Source organism: Anomaloglossus baeobatrachus, chromosome 9 (genome assembly GCF_048569485.1).
Source record: "Anomaloglossus baeobatrachus isolate aAnoBae1 chromosome 9, aAnoBae1.hap1, whole genome shotgun sequence".
Classification (NCBI taxonomy): domain Eukaryota; kingdom Metazoa; phylum Chordata; class Amphibia; order Anura; family Aromobatidae; genus Anomaloglossus; species Anomaloglossus baeobatrachus.
The window spans coordinates 164,198,893-164,223,481 of record NC_134361.1 but is presented as its reverse complement, the minus strand read 5'-3'; the positions used below and the strand labels follow the sequence as shown (position 1 = coordinate 164,223,481).

The 24,589-nt window shown below is 46.6% G+C and overlaps 19 non-coding genes across 19 annotated transcripts; all 19 read left to right on the top strand.

Annotated features, from left to right (window-relative positions):
- The first annotated feature begins 225 nt into the window (after nucleotides 1-225).
- LOC142254143 (U2 spliceosomal RNA) lies at nucleotides 226-416 on the top strand. The gene has a single exon (XR_012727160.1). It is a non-coding gene; the product is annotated as a U2 spliceosomal RNA (small nuclear RNA).
- A 1,117-nt stretch (nucleotides 417-1,533) lies between these two features.
- LOC142254142 (U2 spliceosomal RNA) lies at nucleotides 1,534-1,724 on the top strand. The gene has a single exon (XR_012727159.1). It is a non-coding gene; the product is annotated as a U2 spliceosomal RNA (small nuclear RNA).
- A 1,117-nt stretch (nucleotides 1,725-2,841) lies between these two features.
- Nucleotides 2,842-3,032, top strand: LOC142254141 (U2 spliceosomal RNA). Its single transcript, XR_012727158.1, has one exon. It is a non-coding gene; the product is annotated as a U2 spliceosomal RNA (small nuclear RNA).
- A 1,117-nt stretch (nucleotides 3,033-4,149) lies between these two features.
- LOC142254140 (U2 spliceosomal RNA) lies at nucleotides 4,150-4,340 on the top strand. Its single transcript, XR_012727157.1, has one exon. It is a non-coding gene; the product is annotated as a U2 spliceosomal RNA (small nuclear RNA).
- Nucleotides 4,341-5,457: 1,117 nt separating this feature from the next.
- Nucleotides 5,458-5,648, top strand: LOC142254139 (U2 spliceosomal RNA). Its single transcript, XR_012727156.1, has one exon. It is a non-coding gene; the product is annotated as a U2 spliceosomal RNA (small nuclear RNA).
- Nucleotides 5,649-6,765: 1,117 nt separating this feature from the next.
- LOC142254138 (U2 spliceosomal RNA) lies at nucleotides 6,766-6,956 on the top strand. Its single transcript, XR_012727155.1, has one exon. It is a non-coding gene; the product is annotated as a U2 spliceosomal RNA (small nuclear RNA).
- A 1,116-nt stretch (nucleotides 6,957-8,072) lies between these two features.
- On the top strand, nucleotides 8,073-8,263 carry LOC142254137 (U2 spliceosomal RNA). Its single transcript, XR_012727154.1, has one exon. It is a non-coding gene; the product is annotated as a U2 spliceosomal RNA (small nuclear RNA).
- A 1,117-nt stretch (nucleotides 8,264-9,380) lies between these two features.
- On the top strand, nucleotides 9,381-9,571 carry LOC142254135 (U2 spliceosomal RNA). Its single transcript, XR_012727152.1, has one exon. It is a non-coding gene; the product is annotated as a U2 spliceosomal RNA (small nuclear RNA).
- Nucleotides 9,572-10,688: 1,117 nt separating this feature from the next.
- On the top strand, nucleotides 10,689-10,879 carry LOC142254134 (U2 spliceosomal RNA). The gene has a single exon (XR_012727151.1). It is a non-coding gene; the product is annotated as a U2 spliceosomal RNA (small nuclear RNA).
- A 1,117-nt stretch (nucleotides 10,880-11,996) lies between these two features.
- LOC142254133 (U2 spliceosomal RNA) lies at nucleotides 11,997-12,187 on the top strand. The gene has a single exon (XR_012727150.1). It is a non-coding gene; the product is annotated as a U2 spliceosomal RNA (small nuclear RNA).
- A 1,117-nt stretch (nucleotides 12,188-13,304) lies between these two features.
- On the top strand, nucleotides 13,305-13,495 carry LOC142254132 (U2 spliceosomal RNA). The gene has a single exon (XR_012727149.1). It is a non-coding gene; the product is annotated as a U2 spliceosomal RNA (small nuclear RNA).
- A 1,117-nt stretch (nucleotides 13,496-14,612) lies between these two features.
- On the top strand, nucleotides 14,613-14,803 carry LOC142254131 (U2 spliceosomal RNA). Its single transcript, XR_012727148.1, has one exon. It is a non-coding gene; the product is annotated as a U2 spliceosomal RNA (small nuclear RNA).
- A 1,117-nt stretch (nucleotides 14,804-15,920) lies between these two features.
- LOC142254130 (U2 spliceosomal RNA) lies at nucleotides 15,921-16,111 on the top strand. The gene has a single exon (XR_012727147.1). It is a non-coding gene; the product is annotated as a U2 spliceosomal RNA (small nuclear RNA).
- Nucleotides 16,112-17,228: 1,117 nt separating this feature from the next.
- Nucleotides 17,229-17,419, top strand: LOC142254129 (U2 spliceosomal RNA). Its single transcript, XR_012727146.1, has one exon. It is a non-coding gene; the product is annotated as a U2 spliceosomal RNA (small nuclear RNA).
- A 1,117-nt stretch (nucleotides 17,420-18,536) lies between these two features.
- LOC142254128 (U2 spliceosomal RNA) lies at nucleotides 18,537-18,727 on the top strand. The gene has a single exon (XR_012727145.1). It is a non-coding gene; the product is annotated as a U2 spliceosomal RNA (small nuclear RNA).
- A 1,117-nt stretch (nucleotides 18,728-19,844) lies between these two features.
- On the top strand, nucleotides 19,845-20,035 carry LOC142254127 (U2 spliceosomal RNA). The gene has a single exon (XR_012727144.1). It is a non-coding gene; the product is annotated as a U2 spliceosomal RNA (small nuclear RNA).
- Nucleotides 20,036-21,152: 1,117 nt separating this feature from the next.
- LOC142254126 (U2 spliceosomal RNA) lies at nucleotides 21,153-21,343 on the top strand. The gene has a single exon (XR_012727143.1). It is a non-coding gene; the product is annotated as a U2 spliceosomal RNA (small nuclear RNA).
- Nucleotides 21,344-22,460: 1,117 nt separating this feature from the next.
- On the top strand, nucleotides 22,461-22,651 carry LOC142254124 (U2 spliceosomal RNA). The gene has a single exon (XR_012727141.1). It is a non-coding gene; the product is annotated as a U2 spliceosomal RNA (small nuclear RNA).
- A 1,117-nt stretch (nucleotides 22,652-23,768) lies between these two features.
- Nucleotides 23,769-23,959, top strand: LOC142254123 (U2 spliceosomal RNA). Its single transcript, XR_012727140.1, has one exon. It is a non-coding gene; the product is annotated as a U2 spliceosomal RNA (small nuclear RNA).
- Nucleotides 23,960-24,589: the final 630 nt, after the last annotated feature.

The window sequence follows — 24,589 nt, the reverse complement described above, 5'->3', positions numbered from 1 at the left end:
TGCTTGCGCCCTAAAGGAGGAGTTATTCAGATTCATTGCAGTGGGCGGCGGCTGCAAAACGCACCATTCTTCTTGTTTTTGCTCTGCAAAGCAGCCTTTTCAAGGGTTGGCTTGGGTGACAAAATGTCTTGTGTAGGCGTGGGTTTGTCTCCCTCTCGCTCTCTCTCCCTAAGATGTGTCCGGCATAGGCCAGGGTGCCACTCGAGGCCCAAACCAATTCTGGTTATCGCTTCTCGGCCTTTTGGCTAAGATCAAGTGTAGTATCTGTTCTTATCAGTTTAATATCTGATACGTCCCCTATCTGGGGACCATATATTAAATGGATTTTTAGAACAGGGAGATGGAAAAAGAGCTTGCTCTGTCCACTCCACGCATTGACCTGGTATTGCAGTACCTCCAGGAACGGTGCACCCCTTCTTAACCCAGTTTCCAAAAGCAGAACTCGATTCACCTGATTCATATTAGCCCGATTAGCGAATTGAAATGAATTTTTATCTAACACACTTTTTACTTGCTTTATTCATCCAAATAGCAAACTCATCACCACTCAACTTCACCAACTCTGCTATGTCCCGTGCAGTATCTTGTTGTCAGTCTAATCTAGATCATGTGTAATTGAATGGAATAGATCCCTTTTGGACAAAGTGGAGTCAGATGCTGCAGTGACCACAGGTGTGAGAGGATCTACAATTGGCATCTGGTGTTATCTCTCTGCTTCCACTCCAAATAAAGTTACCTGTTGTTACCTGAACGTCAAATACTAAGAATGGGCGGCCTATGAAAGAATTAGTACTTTCATTAAGTATACTAAACCGGCTAATTGGGAATAGACAAACTGTAAAAAGCCCTCTGAGAAAGCCCCTCTCTAACCTTTGTTAGTAAGCTTTTCTGTAGCCTGCCTGTTGATGTATTTTCGGTTTGAACAGTGCACAACATGAAGAGACGGAACACTGGCGGCTTGTCACAATGCCCCCCGATGACATCACAATAGCGCTGCTGCCTAGAAAACAAGCTGCGCAGAAGAAGTTGTTCTTTGGGTGGGAGGGTGGGCTAGTGGAAGGAGGGGGCAATCTCTTTTTTTCCCGGGTGGTAGGGGGATGACAGGAGAAGGGAAGCGGGTGGTGAGAAAGGTACAGAGGGCAGGGTTTGGGGGCTGGGAAGGAAAGGGAAAAGATTAGGGTTTGGGGATGATGAAAGGGCTTTCTACGGGTAAGGATGGCAAAGGGTGGCAGTGACGGAAAGTCAGGCAACCTGTCCTGTCCGTCTTTTTGTATCGTGAATTGGAAAGACTGCAAGGGGGAGGGGAGTTGCTTGCGCCCTAAAGGAGGAGTTATTCAGATTCATTGCAGTGGGCGGCGGCTGCAAAACGCACCATTCTTCTTGTTTTTGCTCTGCAAAGCAGCCTTTTCAAGGGTTGGCTTGGGTGACAAAATGTCTTGTGTAGGCGTGGGTTTGTCTCCCTCTCGCTCTCTCTCCCTAAGATGTGTCCGGCATAGGCCAGGGTGCCACTCGAGGCCCAAACCAATTCTGGTTATCGCTTCTCGGCCTTTTGGCTAAGATCAAGTGTAGTATCTGTTCTTATCAGTTTAATATCTGATACGTCCCCTATCTGGGGACCATATATTAAATGGATTTTTAGAACAGGGAGATGGAAAAAGAGCTTGCTCTGTCCACTCCACGCATTGACCTGGTATTGCAGTACCTCCAGGAACGGTGCACCCCTTCTTAACCCAGTTTCCAAAAGCAGAACTCGATTCACCTGATTCATATTAGCCCGATTAGCGAATTGAAATGAATTTTTATCTAACACACTTTTTACTTGCTTTATTCATCCAAATAGCAAACTCATCACCACTCAACTTCACCAACTCTGCTATGTCCCGTGCAGTATCTTGTTGTCAGTCTAATCTAGATCATGTGTAATTGAATGGAATAGATCCCTTTTGGACAAAGTGGAGTCAGATGCTGCAGTGACCACAGGTGTGAGAGGATCTACAATTGGCATCTGGTGTTATCTCTCTGCTTCCACTCCAAATAAAGTTACCTGTTGTTACCTGAACGTCAAATACTAAGAATGGGCGGCCTATGAAAGAATTAGTACTTTCATTAAGTATACTAAACCGGCTAATTGGGAATAGACAAACTGTAAAAAGCCCTCTGAGAAAGCCCCTCTCTAACCTTTGTTAGTAAGCTTTTCTGTAGCCTGCCTGTTGATGTATTTTCGGTTTGAACAGTGCACAACATGAAGAGACGGAACACTGGCGGCTTGTCACAATGCCCCCCGATGACATCACAATAGCGCTGCTGCCTAGAAAACAAGCTGCGCAGAAGAAGTTGTTCTTTGGGTGGGAGGGTGGGCTAGTGGAAGGAGGGGGCAATCTCTTTTTTTCCCGGGTGGTAGGGGGATGACAGGAGAAGGGAAGCGGGTGGTGAGAAAGGTACAGAGGGCAGGGTTTGGGGGCTGGGAAGGAAAGGGAAAAGATTAGGGTTTGGGGATGATGAAAGGGCTTTCTACGGGTAAGGATGGCAAAGGGTGGCAGTGACGGAAAGTCAGGCAACCTGTCCTGTCCGTCTTTTTGTATCGTGAATTGGAAAGACTGCAAGGGGGAGGGGAGTTGCTTGCGCCCTAAAGGAGGAGTTATTCAGATTCATTGCAGTGGGCGGCGGCTGCAAAACGCACCATTCTTCTTGTTTTTGCTCTGCAAAGCAGCCTTTTCAAGGGTTGGCTTGGGTGACAAAATGTCTTGTGTAGGCGTGGGTTTGTCTCCCTCTCGCTCTCTCTCCCTAAGATGTGTCCGGCATAGGCCAGGGTGCCACTCGAGGCCCAAACCAATTCTGGTTATCGCTTCTCGGCCTTTTGGCTAAGATCAAGTGTAGTATCTGTTCTTATCAGTTTAATATCTGATACGTCCCCTATCTGGGGACCATATATTAAATGGATTTTTAGAACAGGGAGATGGAAAAAGAGCTTGCTCTGTCCACTCCACGCATTGACCTGGTATTGCAGTACCTCCAGGAACGGTGCACCCCTTCTTAACCCAGTTTCCAAAAGCAGAACTCGATTCACCTGATTCATATTAGCCCGATTAGCGAATTGAAATGAATTTTTATCTAACACACTTTTTACTTGCTTTATTCATCCAAATAGCAAACTCATCACCACTCAACTTCACCAACTCTGCTATGTCCCGTGCAGTATCTTGTTGTCAGTCTAATCTAGATCATGTGTAATTGAATGGAATAGATCCCTTTTGGACAAAGTGGAGTCAGATGCTGCAGTGACCACAGGTGTGAGAGGATCTACAATTGGCATCTGGTGTTATCTCTCTGCTTCCACTCCAAATAAAGTTACCTGTTGTTACCTGAACGTCAAATACTAAGAATGGGCGGCCTATGAAAGAATTAGTACTTTCATTAAGTATACTAAACCGGCTAATTGGGAATAGACAAACTGTAAAAAGCCCTCTGAGAAAGCCCCTCTCTAACCTTTGTTAGTAAGCTTTTCTGTAGCCTGCCTGTTGATGTATTTTCGGTTTGAACAGTGCACAACATGAAGAGACGGAACACTGGCGGCTTGTCACAATGCCCCCCGATGACATCACAATAGCGCTGCTGCCTAGAAAACAAGCTGCGCAGAAGAAGTTGTTCTTTGGGTGGGAGGGTGGGCTAGTGGAAGGAGGGGGCAATCTCTTTTTTTCCCGGGTGGTAGGGGGATGACAGGAGAAGGGAAGCGGGTGGTGAGAAAGGTACAGAGGGCAGGGTTTGGGGGCTGGGAAGGAAAGGGAAAAGATTAGGGTTTGGGGATGATGAAAGGGCTTTCTACGGGTAAGGATGGCAAAGGGTGGCAGTGACGGAAAGTCAGGCAACCTGTCCTGTCCGTCTTTTTGTATCGTGAATTGGAAAGACTGCAAGGGGGAGGGGAGTTGCTTGCGCCCTAAAGGAGGAGTTATTCAGATTCATTGCAGTGGGCGGCGGCTGCAAAACGCACCATTCTTCTTGTTTTTGCTCTGCAAAGCAGCCTTTTCAAGGGTTGGCTTGGGTGACAAAATGTCTTGTGTAGGCGTGGGTTTGTCTCCCTCTCGCTCTCTCTCCCTAAGATGTGTCCGGCATAGGCCAGGGTGCCACTCGAGGCCCAAACCAATTCTGGTTATCGCTTCTCGGCCTTTTGGCTAAGATCAAGTGTAGTATCTGTTCTTATCAGTTTAATATCTGATACGTCCCCTATCTGGGGACCATATATTAAATGGATTTTTAGAACAGGGAGATGGAAAAAGAGCTTGCTCTGTCCACTCCACGCATTGACCTGGTATTGCAGTACCTCCAGGAACGGTGCACCCCTTCTTAACCCAGTTTCCAAAAGCAGAACTCGATTCACCTGATTCATATTAGCCCGATTAGCGAATTGAAATGAATTTTTATCTAACACACTTTTTACTTGCTTTATTCATCCAAATAGCAAACTCATCACCACTCAACTTCACCAACTCTGCTATGTCCCGTGCAGTATCTTGTTGTCAGTCTAATCTAGATCATGTGTAATTGAATGGAATAGATCCCTTTTGGACAAAGTGGAGTCAGATGCTGCAGTGACCACAGGTGTGAGAGGATCTACAATTGGCATCTGGTGTTATCTCTCTGCTTCCACTCCAAATAAAGTTACCTGTTGTTACCTGAACGTCAAATACTAAGAATGGGCGGCCTATGAAAGAATTAGTACTTTCATTAAGTATACTAAACCGGCTAATTGGGAATAGACAAACTGTAAAAAGCCCTCTGAGAAAGCCCCTCTCTAACCTTTGTTAGTAAGCTTTTCTGTAGCCTGCCTGTTGATGTATTTTCGGTTTGAACAGTGCACAACATGAAGAGACGGAACACTGGCGGCTTGTCACAATGCCCCCCGATGACATCACAATAGCGCTGCTGCCTAGAAAACAAGCTGCGCAGAAGAAGTTGTTCTTTGGGTGGGAGGGTGGGCTAGTGGAAGGAGGGGGCAATCTCTTTTTTTCCCGGGTGGTAGGGGGATGACAGGAGAAGGGAAGCGGGTGGTGAGAAAGGTACAGAGGGCAGGGTTTGGGGGCTGGGAAGGAAAGGGAAAAGATTAGGGTTTGGGGATGATGAAAGGGCTTTCTACGGGTAAGGATGGCAAAGGGTGGCAGTGACGGAAAGTCAGGCAACCTGTCCTGTCCGTCTTTTTGTATCGTGAATTGGAAAGACTGCAAGGGGGAGGGGAGTTGCTTGCGCCCTAAAGGAGGAGTTATTCAGATTCATTGCAGTGGGCGGCGGCTGCAAAACGCACCATTCTTCTTGTTTTTGCTCTGCAAAGCAGCCTTTTCAAGGGTTGGCTTGGGTGACAAAATGTCTTGTGTAGGCGTGGGTTTGTCTCCCTCTCGCTCTCTCTCCCTAAGATGTGTCCGGCATAGGCCAGGGTGCCACTCGAGGCCCAAACCAATTCTGGTTATCGCTTCTCGGCCTTTTGGCTAAGATCAAGTGTAGTATCTGTTCTTATCAGTTTAATATCTGATACGTCCCCTATCTGGGGACCATATATTAAATGGATTTTTAGAACAGGGAGATGGAAAAAGAGCTTGCTCTGTCCACTCCACGCATTGACCTGGTATTGCAGTACCTCCAGGAACGGTGCACCCCTTCTTAACCCAGTTTCCAAAAGCAGAACTCGATTCACCTGATTCATATTAGCCCGATTAGCGAATTGAAATGAATTTTTATCTAACACACTTTTTACTTGCTTTATTCATCCAAATAGCAAACTCATCACCACTCAACTTCACCAACTCTGCTATGTCCCGTGCAGTATCTTGTTGTCAGTCTAATCTAGATCATGTGTAATTGAATGGAATAGATCCCTTTTGGACAAAGTGGAGTCAGATGCTGCAGTGACCACAGGTGTGAGAGGATCTACAATTGGCATCTGGTGTTATCTCTCTGCTTCCACTCCAAATAAAGTTACCTGTTGTTACCTGAACGTCAAATACTAAGAATGGGCGGCCTATGAAAGAATTAGTACTTTCATTAAGTATACTAAACCGGCTAATTGGGAATAGACAAACTGTAAAAAGCCCTCTGAGAAAGCCCCTCTCTAACCTTTGTTAGTAAGCTTTTCTGTAGCCTGCCTGTTGATGTATTTTCGGTTTGAACAGTGCACAACATGAAGAGACAGAACACTGGCGGCTTGTCACAATGCCCCCCGATGACATCACAATAGCGCTGCTGCCTAGAAAACAAGCTGCGCAGAAGAAGTTGTTCTTTGGGTGGGAGGGTGGGCTAGTGGAAGGAGGGGGCAATCTCTTTTTTTCCCGGGTGGTAGGGGGATGACAGGAGAAGGGAAGCGGGTGGTGAGAAAGGTACAGAGGGCAGGGTTTGGGGGCTGGGAAGGAAAGGGAAAAGATTAGGGTTTGGGGATGATGAAAGGGCTTTCTACGGGTAAGGATGGCAAAGGGTGGCAGTGACGGAAAGTCAGGCAACCTGTCCTGTCCGTCTTTTTGTATCGTGAATTGGAAAGACTGCAAGGGGGAGGGGAGTTGCTTGCGCCCTAAAGGAGGAGTTATTCAGATTCATTGCAGTGGGCGGCGGCTGCAAAACGCACCATTCTTCTTGTTTTTGCTCTGCAAAGCAGCCTTTTCAAGGGTTGGCTTGGGTGACAAAATGTCTTGTGTAGGCGTGGGTTTGTCTCCCTCTCGCTCTCTCTCCCTAAGATGTGTCCGGCATAGGCCAGGGTGCCACTCGAGGCCCAAACCAATTCTGGTTATCGCTTCTCGGCCTTTTGGCTAAGATCAAGTGTAGTATCTGTTCTTATCAGTTTAATATCTGATACGTCCCCTATCTGGGGACCATATATTAAATGGATTTTTAGAACAGGGAGATGGAAAAAGAGCTTGCTCTGTCCACTCCACGCATTGACCTGGTATTGCAGTACCTCCAGGAACGGTGCACCCCTTCTTAACCCAGTTTCCAAAAGCAGAACTCGATTCACCTGATTCATATTAGCCCGATTAGCGAATTGAAATGAATTTTTATCTAACACACTTTTTACTTGCTTTATTCATCCAAATAGCAAACTCATCACCACTCAACTTCACCAACTCTGCTATGTCCCGTGCAGTATCTTGTTGTCAGTCTAATCTAGATCATGTGTAATTGAATGGAATAGATCCCTTTTGGACAAAGTGGAGTCAGATGCTGCAGTGACCACAGGTGTGAGAGGATCTACAATTGGCATCTGGTGTTATCTCTCTGCTTCCACTCCAAATAAAGTTACCTGTTGTTACCTGAACGTCAAATACTAAGAATGGGCGGCCTATGAAAGAATTAGTACTTTCATTAAGTATACTAAACCGGCTAATTGGGAATAGACAAACTGTAAAAAGCCCTCTGAGAAAGCCCCTCTCTAACCTTTGTTAGTAAGCTTTTCTGTAGCCTGCCTGTTGATGTATTTTCGGTTTGAACAGTGCACAACATGAAGAGATGGAACACTGGCGGCTTGTCACAATGCCCCCCGATGACATCACAATAGCGCTGCTGCCTAGAAAACAAGCTGCGCAGAAGAAGTTGTTCTTTGGGTGGGAGGGTGGGCTAGTGGAAGGAGGGGGCAATCTCTTTTTTTCCCGGGTGGTAGGGGGATGACAGGAGAAGGGAAGCGGGTGGTGAGAAAGGTACAGAGGGCAGGGTTTGGGGGCTGGGAAGGAAAGGGAAAAGATTAGGGTTTGGGGATGATGAAAGGGCTTTCTACGGGTAAGGATGGCAAAGGGTGGCAGTGACGGAAAGTCAGGCAACCTGTCCTGTCCGTCTTTTTGTATCGTGAATTGGAAAGACTGCAAGGGGGAGGGGAGTTGCTTGCGCCCTAAAGGAGGAGTTATTCAGATTCATTGCAGTGGGCGGCGGCTGCAAACGCACCATTCTTCTTGTTTTTGCTCTGCAAAGCAGCCTTTTCAAGGGTTGGCTTGGGTGACAAAATGTCTTGTGTAGGCGTGGGTTTGTCTCCCTCTCGCTCTCTCTCCCTAAGATGTGTCCGGCATAGGCCAGGGTGCCACTCGAGGCCCAAACCAATTCTGGTTATCGCTTCTCGGCCTTTTGGCTAAGATCAAGTGTAGTATCTGTTCTTATCAGTTTAATATCTGATACGTCCCCTATCTGGGGACCATATATTAAATGGATTTTTAGAACAGGGAGATGGAAAAAGAGCTTGCTCTGTCCACTCCACGCATTGACCTGGTATTGCAGTACCTCCAGGAACGGTGCACCCCTTCTTAACCCAGTTTCCAAAAGCAGAACTCGATTCACCTGATTCATATTAGCCCGATTAGCGAATTGAAATGAATTTTTATCTAACACACTTTTTACTTGCTTTATTCATCCAAATAGCAAACTCATCACCACTCAACTTCACCAACTCTGCTATGTCCCGTGCAGTATCTTGTTGTCAGTCTAATCTAGATCATGTGTAATTGAATGGAATAGATCCCTTTTGGACAAAGTGGAGTCAGATGCTGCAGTGACCACAGGTGTGAGAGGATCTACAATTGGCATCTGGTGTTATCTCTCTGCTTCCACTCCAAATAAAGTTACCTGTTGTTACCTGAACGTCAAATACTAAGAATGGGCGGCCTATGAAAGAATTAGTACTTTCATTAAGTATACTAAACCGGCTAATTGGGAATAGACAAACTGTAAAAAGCCCTCTGAGAAAGCCCCTCTCTAACCTTTGTTAGTAAGCTTTTCTGTAGCCTGCCTGTTGATGTATTTTCGGTTTGAACAGTGCACAACATGAAGAGACGGAACACTGGCGGCTTGTCACAATGCCCCCCGATGACATCACAATAGCGCTGCTGCCTAGAAAACAAGCTGCGCAGAAGAAGTTGTTCTTTGGGTGGGAGGGTGGGCTAGTGGAAGGAGGGGGCAATCTCTTTTTTTCCCGGGTGGTAGGGGGATGACAGGAGAAGGGAAGCGGGTGGTGAGAAAGGTACAGAGGGCAGGGTTTGGGGGCTGGGAAGGAAAGGGAAAAGATTAGGGTTTGGGGATGATGAAAGGGCTTTCTACGGGTAAGGATGGCAAAGGGTGGCAGTGACGGAAAGTCAGGCAACCTGTCCTGTCCGTCTTTTTGTATCGTGAATTGGAAAGACTGCAAGGGGGAGGGGAGTTGCTTGCGCCCTAAAGGAGGAGTTATTCAGATTCATTGCAGTGGGCGGCGGCTGCAAAACGCACCATTCTTCTTGTTTTTGCTCTGCAAAGCAGCCTTTTCAAGGGTTGGCTTGGGTGACAAAATGTCTTGTGTAGGCGTGGGTTTGTCTCCCTCTCGCTCTCTCTCCCTAAGATGTGTCCGGCATAGGCCAGGGTGCCACTCGAGGCCCAAACCAATTCTGGTTATCGCTTCTCGGCCTTTTGGCTAAGATCAAGTGTAGTATCTGTTCTTATCAGTTTAATATCTGATACGTCCCCTATCTGGGGACCATATATTAAATGGATTTTTAGAACAGGGAGATGGAAAAAGAGCTTGCTCTGTCCACTCCACGCATTGACCTGGTATTGCAGTACCTCCAGGAACGGTGCACCCCTTCTTAACCCAGTTTCCAAAAGCAGAACTCGATTCACCTGATTCATATTAGCCCGATTAGCGAATTGAAATGAATTTTTATCTAACACACTTTTTACTTGCTTTATTCATCCAAATAGCAAACTCATCACCACTCAACTTCACCAACTCTGCTATGTCCCGTGCAGTATCTTGTTGTCAGTCTAATCTAGATCATGTGTAATTGAATGGAATAGATCCCTTTTGGACAAAGTGGAGTCAGATGCTGCAGTGACCACAGGTGTGAGAGGATCTACAATTGGCATCTGGTGTTATCTCTCTGCTTCCACTCCAAATAAAGTTACCTGTTGTTACCTGAACGTCAAATACTAAGAATGGGCGGCCTATGAAAGAATTAGTACTTTCATTAAGTATACTAAACCGGCTAATTGGGAATAGACAAACTGTAAAAAGCCCTCTGAGAAAGCCCCTCTCTAACCTTTGTTAGTAAGCTTTTCTGTAGCCTGCCTGTTGATGTATTTTCGGTTTGAACAGTGCACAACATGAAGAGACGGAACACTGGCGGCTTGTCACAATGCCCCCCGATGACATCACAATAGCGCTGCTGCCTAGAAAACAAGCTGCGCAGAAGAAGTTGTTCTTTGGGTGGGAGGGTGGGCTAGTGGAAGGAGGGGGCAATCTCTTTTTTTCCCGGGTGGTAGGGGGATGACAGGAGAAGGGAAGCGGGTGGTGAGAAAGGTACAGAGGGCAGGGTTTGGGGGCTGGGAAGGAAAGGGAAAAGATTAGGGTTTGGGGATGATGAAAGGGCTTTCTACGGGTAAGGATGGCAAAGGGTGGCAGTGACGGAAAGTCAGGCAACCTGTCCTGTCCGTCTTTTTGTATCGTGAATTGGAAAGACTGCAAGGGGGAGGGGAGTTGCTTGCGCCCTAAAGGAGGAGTTATTCAGATTCATTGCAGTGGGCGGCGGCTGCAAAACGCACCATTCTTCTTGTTTTTGCTCTGCAAAGCAGCCTTTTCAAGGGTTGGCTTGGGTGACAAAATGTCTTGTGTAGGCGTGGGTTTGTCTCCCTCTCGCTCTCTCTCCCTAAGATGTGTCCGGCATAGGCCAGGGTGCCACTCGAGGCCCAAACCAATTCTGGTTATCGCTTCTCGGCCTTTTGGCTAAGATCAAGTGTAGTATCTGTTCTTATCAGTTTAATATCTGATACGTCCCCTATCTGGGGACCATATATTAAATGGATTTTTAGAACAGGGAGATGGAAAAAGAGCTTGCTCTGTCCACTCCACGCATTGACCTGGTATTGCAGTACCTCCAGGAACGGTGCACCCCTTCTTAACCCAGTTTCCAAAAGCAGAACTCGATTCACCTGATTCATATTAGCCCGATTAGCGAATTGAAATGAATTTTTATCTAACACACTTTTTACTTGCTTTATTCATCCAAATAGCAAACTCATCACCACTCAACTTCACCAACTCTGCTATGTCCCGTGCAGTATCTTGTTGTCAGTCTAATCTAGATCATGTGTAATTGAATGGAATAGATCCCTTTTGGACAAAGTGGAGTCAGATGCTGCAGTGACCACAGGTGTGAGAGGATCTACAATTGGCATCTGGTGTTATCTCTCTGCTTCCACTCCAAATAAAGTTACCTGTTGTTACCTGAACGTCAAATACTAAGAATGGGCGGCCTATGAAAGAATTAGTACTTTCATTAAGTATACTAAACCGGCTAATTGGGAATAGACAAACTGTAAAAAGCCCTCTGAGAAAGCCCCTCTCTAACCTTTGTTAGTAAGCTTTTCTGTAGCCTGCCTGTTGATGTATTTTCGGTTTGAACAGTGCACAACATGAAGAGACGGAACACTGGCGGCTTGTCACAATGCCCCCCGATGACATCACAATAGCGCTGCTGCCTAGAAAACAAGCTGCGCAGAAGAAGTTGTTCTTTGGGTGGGAGGGTGGGCTAGTGGAAGGAGGGGGCAATCTCTTTTTTTCCCGGGTGGTAGGGGGATGACAGGAGAAGGGAAGCGGGTGGTGAGAAAGGTACAGAGGGCAGGGTTTGGGGGCTGGGAAGGAAAGGGAAAAGATTAGGGTTTGGGGATGATGAAAGGGCTTTCTACGGGTAAGGATGGCAAAGGGTGGCAGTGACGGAAAGTCAGGCAACCTGTCCTGTCCGTCTTTTTGTATCGTGAATTGGAAAGACTGCAAGGGGGAGGGGAGTTGCTTGCGCCCTAAAGGAGGAGTTATTCAGATTCATTGCAGTGGGCGGCGGCTGCAAAACGCACCATTCTTCTTCTTTTTGCTCTGCAAAGCAGCCTTTTCAAGGGTTGGCTTGGGTGACAAAATGTCTTGTGTAGGCGTGGGTTTGTCTCCCTCTCGCTCTCTCTCCCTAAGATGTGTCCGGCATAGGCCAGGGTGCCACTCGAGGCCCAAACCAATTCTGGTTATCGCTTCTCGGCCTTTTGGCTAAGATCAAGTGTAGTATCTGTTCTTATCAGTTTAATATCTGATACGTCCCCTATCTGGGGACCATATATTAAATGGATTTTTAGAACAGGGAGATGGAAAAAGAGCTTGCTCTGTCCACTCCACGCATTGACCTGGTATTGCAGTACCTCCAGGAACGGTGCACCCCTTCTTAACCCAGTTTCCAAAAGCAGAACTCGATTCACCTGATTCATATTAGCCCGATTAGCGAATTGAAATGAATTTTTATCTAACACACTTTTTACTTGCTTTATTCATCCAAATAGCAAACTCATCACCACTCAACTTCACCAACTCTGCTATGTCCCGTGCAGTATCTTGTTGTCAGTCTAATCTAGATCATGTGTAATTGAATGGAATAGATCCCTTTTGGACAAAGTGGAGTCAGATGCTGCAGTGACCACAGGTGTGAGAGGATCTACAATTGGCATCTGGTGTTATCTCTCTGCTTCCACTCCAAATAAAGTTACCTGTTGTTACCTGAACGTCAAATACTAAGAATGGGCGGCCTATGAAAGAATTAGTACTTTCATTAAGTATACTAAACCGGCTAATTGGGAATAGACAAACTGTAAAAAGCCCTCTGAGAAAGCCCCTCTCTAACCTTTGTTAGTAAGCTTTTCTGTAGCCTGCCTGTTGATGTATTTTCGGTTTGAACAGTGCACAACATGAAGAGACGGAACACTGGCGGCTTGTCACAATGCCCCCCGATGACATCACAATAGCGCTGCTGCCTAGAAAACAAGCTGCGCAGAAGAAGTTGTTCTTTGGGTGGGAGGGTGGGCTAGTGGAAGGAGGGGGCAATCTCTTTTTTTCCCGGGTGGTAGGGGGATGACAGGAGAAGGGAAGCGGGTGGTGAGAAAGGTACAGAGGGCAGGGTTTGGGGGCTGGGAAGGAAAGGGAAAAGATTAGGGTTTGGGGATGATGAAAGGGCTTTCTACGGGTAAGGATGGCAAAGGGTGGCAGTGACGGAAAGTCAGGCAACCTGTCCTGTCCGTCTTTTTGTATCGTGAATTGGAAAGACTGCAAGGGGGAGGGGAGTTGCTTGCGCCCTAAAGGAGGAGTTATTCAGATTCATTGCAGTGGGCGGCGGCTGCAAAACGCACCATTCTTCTTGTTTTTGCTCTGCAAAGCAGCCTTTTCAAGGGTTGGCTTGGGTGACAAAATGTCTTGTGTAGGCGTGGGTTTGTCTCCCTCTCGCTCTCTCTCCCTAAGATGTGTCCGGCATAGGCCAGGGTGCCACTCGAGGCCCAAACCAATTCTGGTTATCGCTTCTCGGCCTTTTGGCTAAGATCAAGTGTAGTATCTGTTCTTATCAGTTTAATATCTGATACGTCCCCTATCTGGGGACCATATATTAAATGGATTTTTAGAACAGGGAGATGGAAAAAGAGCTTGCTCTGTCCACTCCACGCATTGACCTGGTATTGCAGTACCTCCAGGAACGGTGCACCCCTTCTTAACCCAGTTTCCAAAAGCAGAACTCGATTCACCTGATTCATATTAGCCCGATTAGCGAATTGAAATGAATTTTTATCTAACACACTTTTTACTTGCTTTATTCATCCAAATAGCAAACTCATCACCACTCAACTTCACCAACTCTGCTATGTCCCGTGCAGTATCTTGTTGTCAGTCTAATCTAGATCATGTGTAATTGAATGGAATAGATCCCTTTTGGACAAAGTGGAGTCAGATGCTGCAGTGACCACAGGTGTGAGAGGATCTACAATTGGCATCTGGTGTTATCTCTCTGCTTCCACTCCAAATAAAGTTACCTGTTGTTACCTGAACGTCAAATACTAAGAATGGGCGGCCTATGAAAGAATTAGTACTTTCATTAAGTATACTAAACCGGCTAATTGGGAATAGACAAACTGTAAAAAGCCCTCTGAGAAAGCCCCTCTCTAACCTTTGTTAGTAAGCTTTTCTGTAGCCTGCCTGTTGATGTATTTTCGGTTTGAACAGTGCACAACATGAAGAGACGGAACACTGGCGGCTTGTCACAATGCCCCCCGATGACATCACAATAGCGCTGCTGCCTAGAAAACAAGCTGCGCAGAAGAAGTTGTTCTTTGGGTGGGAGGGTGGGCTAGTGGAAGGAGGGGGCAATCTCTTTTTTTCCCGGGTGGTAGGGGGATGACAGGAGAAGGGAAGCGGGTGGTGAGAAAGGTACAGAGGGCAGGGTTTGGGGGCTGGGAAGGAAAGGGAAAAGATTAGGGTTTGGGGATGATGAAAGGGCTTTCTACGGGTAAGGATGGCAAAGGGTGGCAGTGACGGAAAGTCAGGCAACCTGTCCTGTCCGTCTTTTTGTATCGTGAATTGGAAAGACTGCAAGGGGGAGGGGAGTTGCTTGCGCCCTAAAGGAGGAGTTATTCAGATTCATTGCAGTGGGCGGCGGCTGCAAAACGCACCATTCTTCTTGTTTTTGCTCTGCAAAGCAGCCTTTTCAAGGGTTGGCTTGGGTGACAAAATGTCTTGTGTAGGCGTGGGTTTGTCTCCCTCTCGCTCTCTCTCCCTAAGATGTGTCCGGCATAGGCCAGGGTGCCACTCGAGGCCCAAACCAATTCTGGTTATCGCTTCTCGGCCTTTTGGCTAAGATCAAGTGTAGTATCTGTTCTTATCAGTTTAATATCTGATACGTCCCCTATCTGGGGACCATATATTAAATGGATTTTTAGAACAGGGAGATGGAAAAAGAGCTTGCTCTGTCCACTCCACGCATTGACCTGGTATTGCAGTACCTCCAGGAACGGTGCACCCCTTCTTAACCCAGTTTCCAAAAGCAGAACTCGATTCACCTGATTCATATTAGCCCGATTAGCGAATTGAAATGAATTTTTATCTAACACACTTTTTACTTGCTTTATTCATCCAAATAGCAAACTCATCACCACTCAACTTCACCAACTCTGCTATGTCCCGTGCAGTATCTTGTTGTCAGTCTAATCTAGATCATGTGTAATTGAATGGAATAGATCCCTTTTGGACAAAGTGGAGTCAGATGCTGCAGTGACCACAGGTGTGAGAGGATCTACAATTGGCATCTGGTGTTATCTCTCTGCTTCCACTCCAAATAAAGTTACCTGTTGTTACCTGAACGTCAAATACTAAGAATGGGCGGCCTATGAAAGAATTAGTACTTTCATTAAGTATACTAAACCGGCTAATTGGGAATAGACAAACTGTAAAAAGCCCTCTGAGAAAGCCCCTCTCTAACCTTTGTTAGTAAGCTTTTCTGTAGCCTGCCTGTTGATGTATTTTCGGTTTGAACAGTGCACAACATGAAGAGACGGAACACTGGCGGCTTGTCACAATGCCCCCCGATGACATCACAATAGCGCTGCTGCCTAGAAAACAAGCTGCGCAGAAGAAGTTGTTCTTTGGGTGGGAGGGTGGGCTAGTGGAAGGAGGGGGCAATCTCTTTTTTTCCCGGGTGGTAGGGGGATGACAGGAGAAGGGAAGCGGGTGGTGAGAAAGGTACAGAGGGCAGGGTTTGGGGGCTGGGAAGGAAAGGGAAAAGATTAGGGTTTGGGGATGATGAAAGGGCTTTCTACGGGTAAGGATGGCAAAGGGTGGCAGTGACGGAAAGTCAGGCAACCTGTCCTGTCCGTCTTTTTGTATCGTGAATTGGAAAGACTGCAAGGGGGAGGGGAGTTGCTTGCGCCCTAAAGGAGGAGTTATTCAGATTCATTGCAGTGGGCGGCGGCTGCAAAACGCACCATTCTTCTTGTTTTTGCTCTGCAAAGCAGCCTTTTCAAGGGTTGGCTTGGGTGACAAAATGTCTTGTGTAGGCGTGGGTTTGTCTCCCTCTCGCTCTCTCTCCCTAAGATGTGTCCGGCATAGGCCAGGGTGCCACTCGAGGCCCAAACCAATTCTGGTTATCGCTTCTCGGCCTTTTGGCTAAGATCAAGTGTAGTATCTGTTCTTATCAGTTTAATATCTGATACGTCCCCTATCTGGGGACCATATATTAAATGGATTTTTAGAACAGGGAGATGGAAAAAGAGCTTGCTCTGTCCACTCCACGCATTGACCTGGTATTGCAGTACCTCCAGGAACGGTGCACCCCTTCTTAACCCAGTTTCCAAAAGCAGAACTCGATTCACCTGATTCATATTAGCCCGATTAGCGAATTGAAATGAATTTTTATCTAACACACTTTTTACTTGCTTTATTCATCCAAATAGCAAACTCATCACCACTCAACTTCACCAACTCTGCTATGTCCCGTGCAGTATCTTGTTGTCAGTCTAATCTAGATCATGTGTAATTGAATGGAATAGATCCCTTTTGGACAAAGTGGAGTCAGATGCTGCAGTGACCACTTGTGTGAGAGGATCTACAATTGGCATCTGGTGTTATCTCTCTGCTTCCACTCCAAATAAAGTTACCTGTTGTTACCTGAACGTCAAATACTAAGAATGGGCGGCCTATGAAAGAATTAGTACTTTCATTAAGTATACTAAACCGGCTAATTGGGAATAGACAAACTGTAAAAAGCCCTCTGAGAAAGCCCCTCTCTAACCTTTGTTAGTAAGCTTTTCTGTAGCCTGCCTGTTGATGTATTTTCGGTTTGAACAGTGCACAACATGAAGAGACGGAACACTGGCGGCTTGTCACAATGCCCCCCGATGACATCACAATAGCGCTGCTGCCTAGAAAACAAGCTGCGCAGAAGAAGTTGTTCTTTGGGTGGGAGGGTGGGCTAGTGGAAGGAGGGGGCAATCTCTTTTTTTCCCGGGTGGTAGGGGGATGACAGGAGAAGGGAAGCGGGTGGTGAGAAAGGTACAGAGGGCAGGGTTTGGGGGCTGGGAAGGAAAGGGAAAAGATTAGGGTTTGGGGATGATGAAAGGGCTTTCTACGGGTAAGGATGGCAAAGGGTGGCAGTGACGGAAAGTCAGGCAACCTGTCCTGTCCGTCTTTTTGTATCGTGAATTGGAAAGACTGCAAGGGGGAGGGGAGTTGCTTGCGCCCTAAAGGAGGAGTTATTCAGATTCATTGCAGTGGGCGGCGGCTGCAAAACGCACCATTCTTCTTGTTTTTGCTCTGCAAAGCAGCCTTTTCAAGGGTTGGCTTGGGTGACAAAATGTCTTGTGTAGGCGTGGGTTTGTCTCCCTCTCGCTCTCTCTCCCTAAGATGTGTCCGGCATAGGCCAGGGTGCCACTCGAGGCCCAAACCAATTCTGGTTATCGCTTCTCGGCCTTTTGGCTAAGATCAAGTGTAGTATCTGTTCTTATCAGTTTAATATCTGATACGTCCCCTATCTGGGGACCATATATTAAATGGATTTTTAGAACAGGGAGATGGAAAAAGAGCTTGCTCTGTCCACTCCACGCATTGACCTGGTATTGCAGTACCTCCAGGAACGGTGCACCCCTTCTTAACCCAGTTTCCAAAAGCAGAACTCGATTCACCTGATTCATATTAGCCCGATTAGCGAATTGAAATGAATTTTTATCTAACACACTTTTTACTTGCTTTATTCATCCAAATAACAAACTCATCACCACTCAACTTCACCAACTCTGCTATGTCCCGTGCAGTATCTTGTTGTCAGTCTAATCTAGATCATGTGTAATTGAATGGAATAGATCCCTTTTGGACAAAGTGGAGTCAGATGCTGCAGTGACCACAGGTGTGAGAGGATCTACAATTGGCATCTGGTGTTATCTCTCTGCTTCCACTCCAAATAAAGTTACCTGTTGTTACCTGAACGTCAAATACTAAGAATGGGCGGCCTATGAAAGAATTAGTACTTTCATTAAGTATACTAAACCGGCTAATTGGGAATAGACAAACTGTAAAAAGCCCTCTGAGAAAGCCCCTCTCTAACCTTTGTTAGTAAGCTTTTCTGTAGCCTGCCTGTTGATGTATTTTCGGTTTGAACAGTGCACAACATGAAGAGACGGAACACTGGCGGCTTGTCACAATGCCCCCCGATGACATCACAATAGCGCTGCTGCCTAGAAAACAAGCTGCGCAGAAGAAGTTGTTCTTTGGGTGGGAGGGTGGGCTAGTGGAAGGAGGGGGCAATCTCTTTTTTTCCCGGGTGGTAGGGGGATGACAGGAGAAGGGAAGCGGGTGGTGAGAAAGGTACAGAGGGCAGGGTTTGGGGGCTGGGAAGGAAAGGGAAAAGATTAGGGTTTGGGGATGATGAAAGGGCTTTCTACGGGTAAGGATGGCAAAGGGTGGCAGTGACGGAAAGTCAGGCAACCTGTCCTGTCCGTCTTTTTGTATCGTGAATTGGAAAGACTGCAAGGGGGAGGGGAGTTGCTTGCGCCCTAAAGGAGGAGTTATTCAGATTCATTGCAGTGGGCGGCGGCTGCAAAACGCACCATTCTTCTTGTTTTTGCTCTGCAAAGCAGCCTTTTCAAGGGTTGGCTTGGGTGACAAAATGTCTTGTGTAGGCGTGGGTTTGTCTCCCTCTCGCTCTCTCTCCCTAAGATGTGTCCGGCATAGGCCAGGGTGCCACTCGAGGCCCAAACCAATTCTGGTTATCGCTTCTCGGCCTTTTGGCTAAGATCAAGTGTAGTATCTGTTCTTATCAGTTTAATATCTGATACGTCCCCTATCTGGGGACCATATATTAAATGGATTTTTAGAACAGGGAGATGGAAAAAGAGCTTGCTCTGTCCACTCCACGCATTGACCTGGTATTGCAGTACCTCCAGGAACGGTGCACCCCTTCTTAACCCAGTTTCCAAAAGCAGAACTCGATTCACCTGATTCATATTAGCCCGATTAGCGAATTGAAATGAATTTTTATCTAACACACTTTTTACTTGCTTTATTCATCCAAATAGCAAACTCATCACCACTCAACTTCACCAACTCTGCTATGTCCCGTGCAGTATCTTGTTGTCAGTCTAATCTAGATCATGTGTAATTGAATGGAATAGATCCCTTTTGGACAAAGTGGAGTCAGATGCTGCAGTGACCACAGGTGTGAGAGGATCTACAATTGGCATCTGGTGTTATCTCTCTGCTTCCACTCCAAATAAAGTTACCTGTTGTTACCTGAACGTCAAATACTAAGAATGGGCGGCCTATGAAAGAATTAGTACTTTCATTAAGTATACTAAACCGGCTAATTGGGAATAGACAAACTGTAAAAAGCCCTCTGAGAAAGCCCCTCTCTAACCTTTGTTAGTAAGCTTTTCTGTAGCCTGCCTGTTGATGTATTTTCGGTTTGAACAGTGCACAACATGAAGAGACGGAACACTGGCGGCTTGTCACAATGCCCCCCGATGACATCACAATAGCGCTGCTGCCTAGAAAACAAGCTGCGCAGAAGAAGTTGTTCTTTGGGTGGGAGGGTGGGCTAGTGGAAGGAGGGGGCAATCTCTTTTTTTCCCGGGTGGTAGGGGGATGACAGGAGAAGGGAAGCGGGTGGTGAGAAAGGTACAGAGGGCAGGGTTTGGGGGCTGGGAAGGAAAGGGAAAAGATTAGGGTTTGGGGATGATGAAAGGGCTTTCTACGGGTAAGGATGGCAAAGGGTGGCAGTGACGGAAAGTCAGGCAACCTGTCCTGTCCGTCTTTTTGTATCGTGAATTGGAAAGACTGCAAGGGGGAGGGGAGTTGCTTGCGCCCTAAAGGAGGAGTTATTCAGATTCATTGCAGTGGGCGGCGGCTGCAAAACGCACCATTCTTCTTGTTTTTGCTCTGCAAAGCAGCCTTTTCAAGGGTTGGCTTGGGTGACAAAATGTCTTGTGTAGGCGTGGGTTTGTCTCCCTCTCGCTCTCTCTCCCTAAGATGTGTCCGGCATAGGCCAGGGTGCCACTCGAGGCCCAAACCAATTCTGGTTATCGCTTCTCGGCCTTTTGGCTAAGATCAAGTGTAGTATCTGTTCTTATCAGTTTAATATCTGATACGTCCCCTATCTGGGGACCATATATTAAATGGATTTTTAGAACAGGGAGATGGAAAAAGAGCTTGCTCTGTCCACTCCACGCATTGACCTGGTATTGCAGTACCTCCAGGAACGGTGCACCCCTTCTTAACCCAGTTTCCAAAAGCAGAACTCGATTCACCTGATTCATATTAGCCCGATTAGCGAATTGAAATGAATTTTTATCTAACACACTTTTTACTTGCTTTATTCATCCAAATAGCAAACTCATCACCACTCAACTTCACCAACTCTGCTATGTCCCGTGCAGTATCTTGTTGTCAGTCTAATCTAGATCATGTGTAATTGAATGGAATAGATCCCTTTTGGACAAAGTGGAGTCAGATGCTGCAGTGACCACAGGTGTGAGAGGATCTACAATTGGCATCTGGTGTTATCTCTCTGCTTCCACTCCAAATAAAGTTACCTGTTGTTACCTGAACGTCAAATACTAAGAATGGGCGGCCTATGAAAGAATTAGTACTTTCATTAAGTATACTAAACCGGCTAATTGGGAATAGACAAACTGTAAAAAGCCCTCTGAGAAAGCCCCTCTCTAACCTTTGTTAGTAAGCTTTTCTGTAGCCTGCCTGTTGATGTATTTTCGGTTTGAACAGTGCACAACATGAAGAGACGGAACACTGGCGGCTTGTCACAATGCCCCCCGATGACATCACAATAGCGCTGCTGCCTAGAAAACAAGCTGCGCAGAAGAAGTTGTTCTTTGGGTGGGAGGGTGGGCTAGTGGAAGGAGGGGGCAATCTCTTTTTTTCCCGGGTGGTAGGGGGATGACAGGAGAAGGGAAGCGGGTGGTGAGAAAGGTACAGAGGGCAGGGTTTGGGGGCTGGGAAGGAAAGGGAAAAGATTAGGGTTTGGGGATGATGAAAGGGCTTTCTACGGGTAAGGATGGCAAAGGGTGGCAGTGACGGAAAGTCAGGCAACCTGTCCTGTCCGTCTTTTTGTATCGTGAATTGGAAAGACTGCAAGGGGGAGGGGAGTTGCTTGCGCCCTAAAGGAGGAGTTATTCAGATTCATTGCAGTGGGCGGCGGCTGCAAAACGCACCATTCTTCTTGTTTTTGCTCTGCAAAGCAGCCTTTTCAAGGGTTGGCTTGGGTGACAAAATGTCTTGTGTAGGCGTGGGTTTGTCTCCCTCTCGCTCTCTCTCCCTAAGATGTGTCCGGCATAGGCCAGGGTGCCACTCGAGGCCCAAACCAATTCTGGTTATCGCTTCTCGGCCTTTTGGCTAAGATCAAGTGTAGTATCTGTTCTTATCAGTTTAATATCTGATACGTCCCCTATCTGGGGACCATATATTAAATGGATTTTTAGAACAGGGAGATGGAAAAAGAGCTTGCTCTGTCCACTCCACGCATTGACCTGGTATTGCAGTACCTCCAGGAACGGTGCACCCCTTCTTAACCCAGTTTCCAAAAGCAGAACTCGATTCACCTGATTCATATTAGCCCGATTAGCGAATTGAAATGAATTTTTATCTAACACACTTTTTACTTGCTTTATTCATCCAAATAGCAAACTCATCACCACTCAACTTCACCAACTCTGCTATGTCCCGTGCAGTATCTTGTTGTCAGTCTAATCTAGATCATGTGTAATTGAATGGAATAGATCCCTTTTGGACAAAGTGGAGTCAGATGCTGCAGTGACCACAGGTGTGAGAGGATCTACAATTGGCATCTGGTGTTATCTCTCTGCTTCCACTCCAAATAAAGTTACCTGTTGTTACCTGAACGTCAAATACTAAGAATGGGCGGCCTATGAAAGAATTAGTACTTTCATTAAGTATACTAAACCGGCTAATTGGGAATAGACAAACTGTAAAAAGCCCTCTGAGAAAGCCCCTCTCTAACCTTTGTTAGTAAGCTTTTCTGTAGCCTGCCTGTTGATGTATTTTCGGTTTGAACAGTGCACAACATGAAGAGACGGAACACTGGCGGCTTGTCACAATGCCCCCCGATGACATCACAATAGCGCTGCTGCCTAGAAAACAAGCTGCGCAGAAGAAGTTGTTCTTTGGGTGGGAGGGTGGGCTAGTGGAAGGAGGGGGCAATCTCTTTTTTTCCCGGGTGGTAGGGGGATGACAGGAGAAGGGAAGCGGGTGGTGAGAAAGGTACAGAGGGCAGGGTTTGGGGGCTGGGAAGGAAAGGGAAAAGATTAGGGTTTGGGGATGATGAAAGGGCTTTCTACGGGTAAGGATGGCAAAGGGTGGCAGTGACGGAAAGTCAGGCAACCTGTCCTGTCCGTCTTTTTGTATCGTGAATTGGAAAGACTGCAAGGGGGAGGGGAGTTGCTTGCGCCCTAAAGGAGGAGTTATTCAGATTCATTGCAGTGGGCGGCGGCTGCAAAACGCACCATTCTTCTTGTTTTTGCTCTGCAAAGCAGCCTTTTCAAGGGTTGGCTTGGGTGACAAAATGTCTTGTGTAGGCGTGGGTTTGTCTCCCTCTCGCTCTCTCTCCCTAAGATGTGTCCGGCATAGGCCAGGGTGCCACTCGAGGCCCAAACCAATTCTGGTTATCGCTTCTCGGCCTTTTGGCTAAGATCAAGTGTAGTATCTGTTCTTATCAGTTTAATATCTGATACGTCCCCTATCTGGGGACCATATATTAAATGGATTTTTAGAACAGGGAGATGGAAAAAGAGCTTGCTCTGTCCACTCCACGCATTGACCTGGTATTGCAGTACCTCCAGGAACGGTGCACCCCTTCTTAACCCAGTTTCCAAAAGCAGAACTCGATTCACCTGATTCATATTAGCCCGATTAGCGAATTGAAATGAATTTTTATCTAACACACTTTTTACTTGCTTTATTCATCCAAATAGCAAACTCATCACCACTCAACTTCACCAACTCTGCTATGTCCCGTGCAGTATCTTGTTGTCAGTCTAATCTAGATCATGTGTAATTGAATGGAATAGATCCCTTTTGGACAAAGTGGAGTCAGATGCTGCAGTGACCACAGGTGTGAGAGGATCTACAATTGGCATCTGGTGTTATCTCTCTGCTTCCACTCCAAATAAAGTTACCTGTTGTTACCTGAACGTCAAATACTAAGAATGGGCGGCCTATGAAAGAATTAGTACTTTCATTAAGTATACTAAACCGGCTAATTGGGAATAGACAAACTGTAAAAAGCCCTCTGAGAAAGCCCCTCTCTAACCTTTGTTAGTAAGCTTTTCTGTAGCCTGCCTGTTGATGTATTTTCGGTTTGAACAGTGCACAACATGAAGAGACGGAACACTGGCGGCTTGTCACAATGCCCCCCGATGACATCACAATAGCGCTGCTGCCTAGAAAACAAGCTGCGCAGAAGAAGTTGTTCTTTGGGTGGGAGGGTGGGCTAGTGGAAGGAGGGGGCAATCTCTTTTTTTCCCGGGTGGTAGGGGGATGACAGGAGAAGGGAAGCGGGTGGTGAGAAAGGTACAGAGGGCAGGGTTTGGGGGCTGGGAAGGAAAGGGAAAAGATTAGGGTTTGGGGATGATGAAAGGGCTTTCTACGGGTAAGGATGGCAAAGGGTGGCAGTGACGGAAAGTCAGGCAACCTGTCCTGTCCGTCTTTTTGTATCGTGAATTGGAAAGACTGCAAGGGGGAGGGGAGTTGCTTGCGCCCTAAAGGAGGAGTTATTCAGATTCATTGCAGTGGGCGGCGGCTGCAAAACGCACCATTCTTCTTGTTTTTGCTCTGCAAAGCAGCCTTTTCAAGGGTTGGCTTGGGTGACAAAATGTCTTGTGTAGGCGTGGGTTTGTCTCCCTCTCGCTCTCTCTCCCTAAGATGTGTCCGGCATAGGCCAGGGTGCCACTCGAGGCCCAAACCAATTCTGGTTATCGCTTCTCGGCCTTTTGGCTAAGATCAAGTGTAGTATCTGTTCTTATCAGTTTAATATCTGATACGTCCCCTATCTGGGGACCATATATTAAATGGATTTTTAGAACAGGGAGATGGAAAAAGAGCTTGCTCTGTCCACTCCACGCATTGACCTGGTATTGCAGTACCTCCAGGAACGGTGCACCCCTTCTTAACCCAGTTTCCAAAAGCAGAACTCGATTCACCTGATTCATATTAGCCCGATTAGCGAATTGAAATGAATTTTTATCTAACACACTTTTTACTTGCTTTATTCATCCAAATAGCAAACTCATCACCACTCAACTTCACCAACTCTGCTATGTCCCGTGCAGTATCTTGTTGTCAGTCTAATCTAGATCATGTGTAATTGAATGGAATAGATCCCTTTTGGACAAAGTGGAGTCAGATGCTGCAGTGACCACAGGTGTGAGAGGATCTACAATTGGCATCTGGTGTTATCTCTCTGCTTCCACTCCAAATAAAGTTACCTGTTGTTACCTGAACGTCAAATACTAAGAATGGGCGGCCTATGAAAGAATTAGTACTTTCATTAAGTATACTAAACCGGCTAATTGGGAATAGACAAACTGTAAAAAGCCCTCTGAGAAAGCCCCTCTCTAACCTTTGTTAGTAAGCTTTTCTGTAGCCTGCCTGTTGATGTATTTTCGGTTTGAACAGTGCACAACATGAAGAGACGGAACACTGGCGGCTTGTCACAATGCCCCCCGATGACATCACAATAGCGCTGCTGCCTAGAAAACAAGCTGCGCAGAAGAAGTTGTTCTTTGGGTGGGAGGG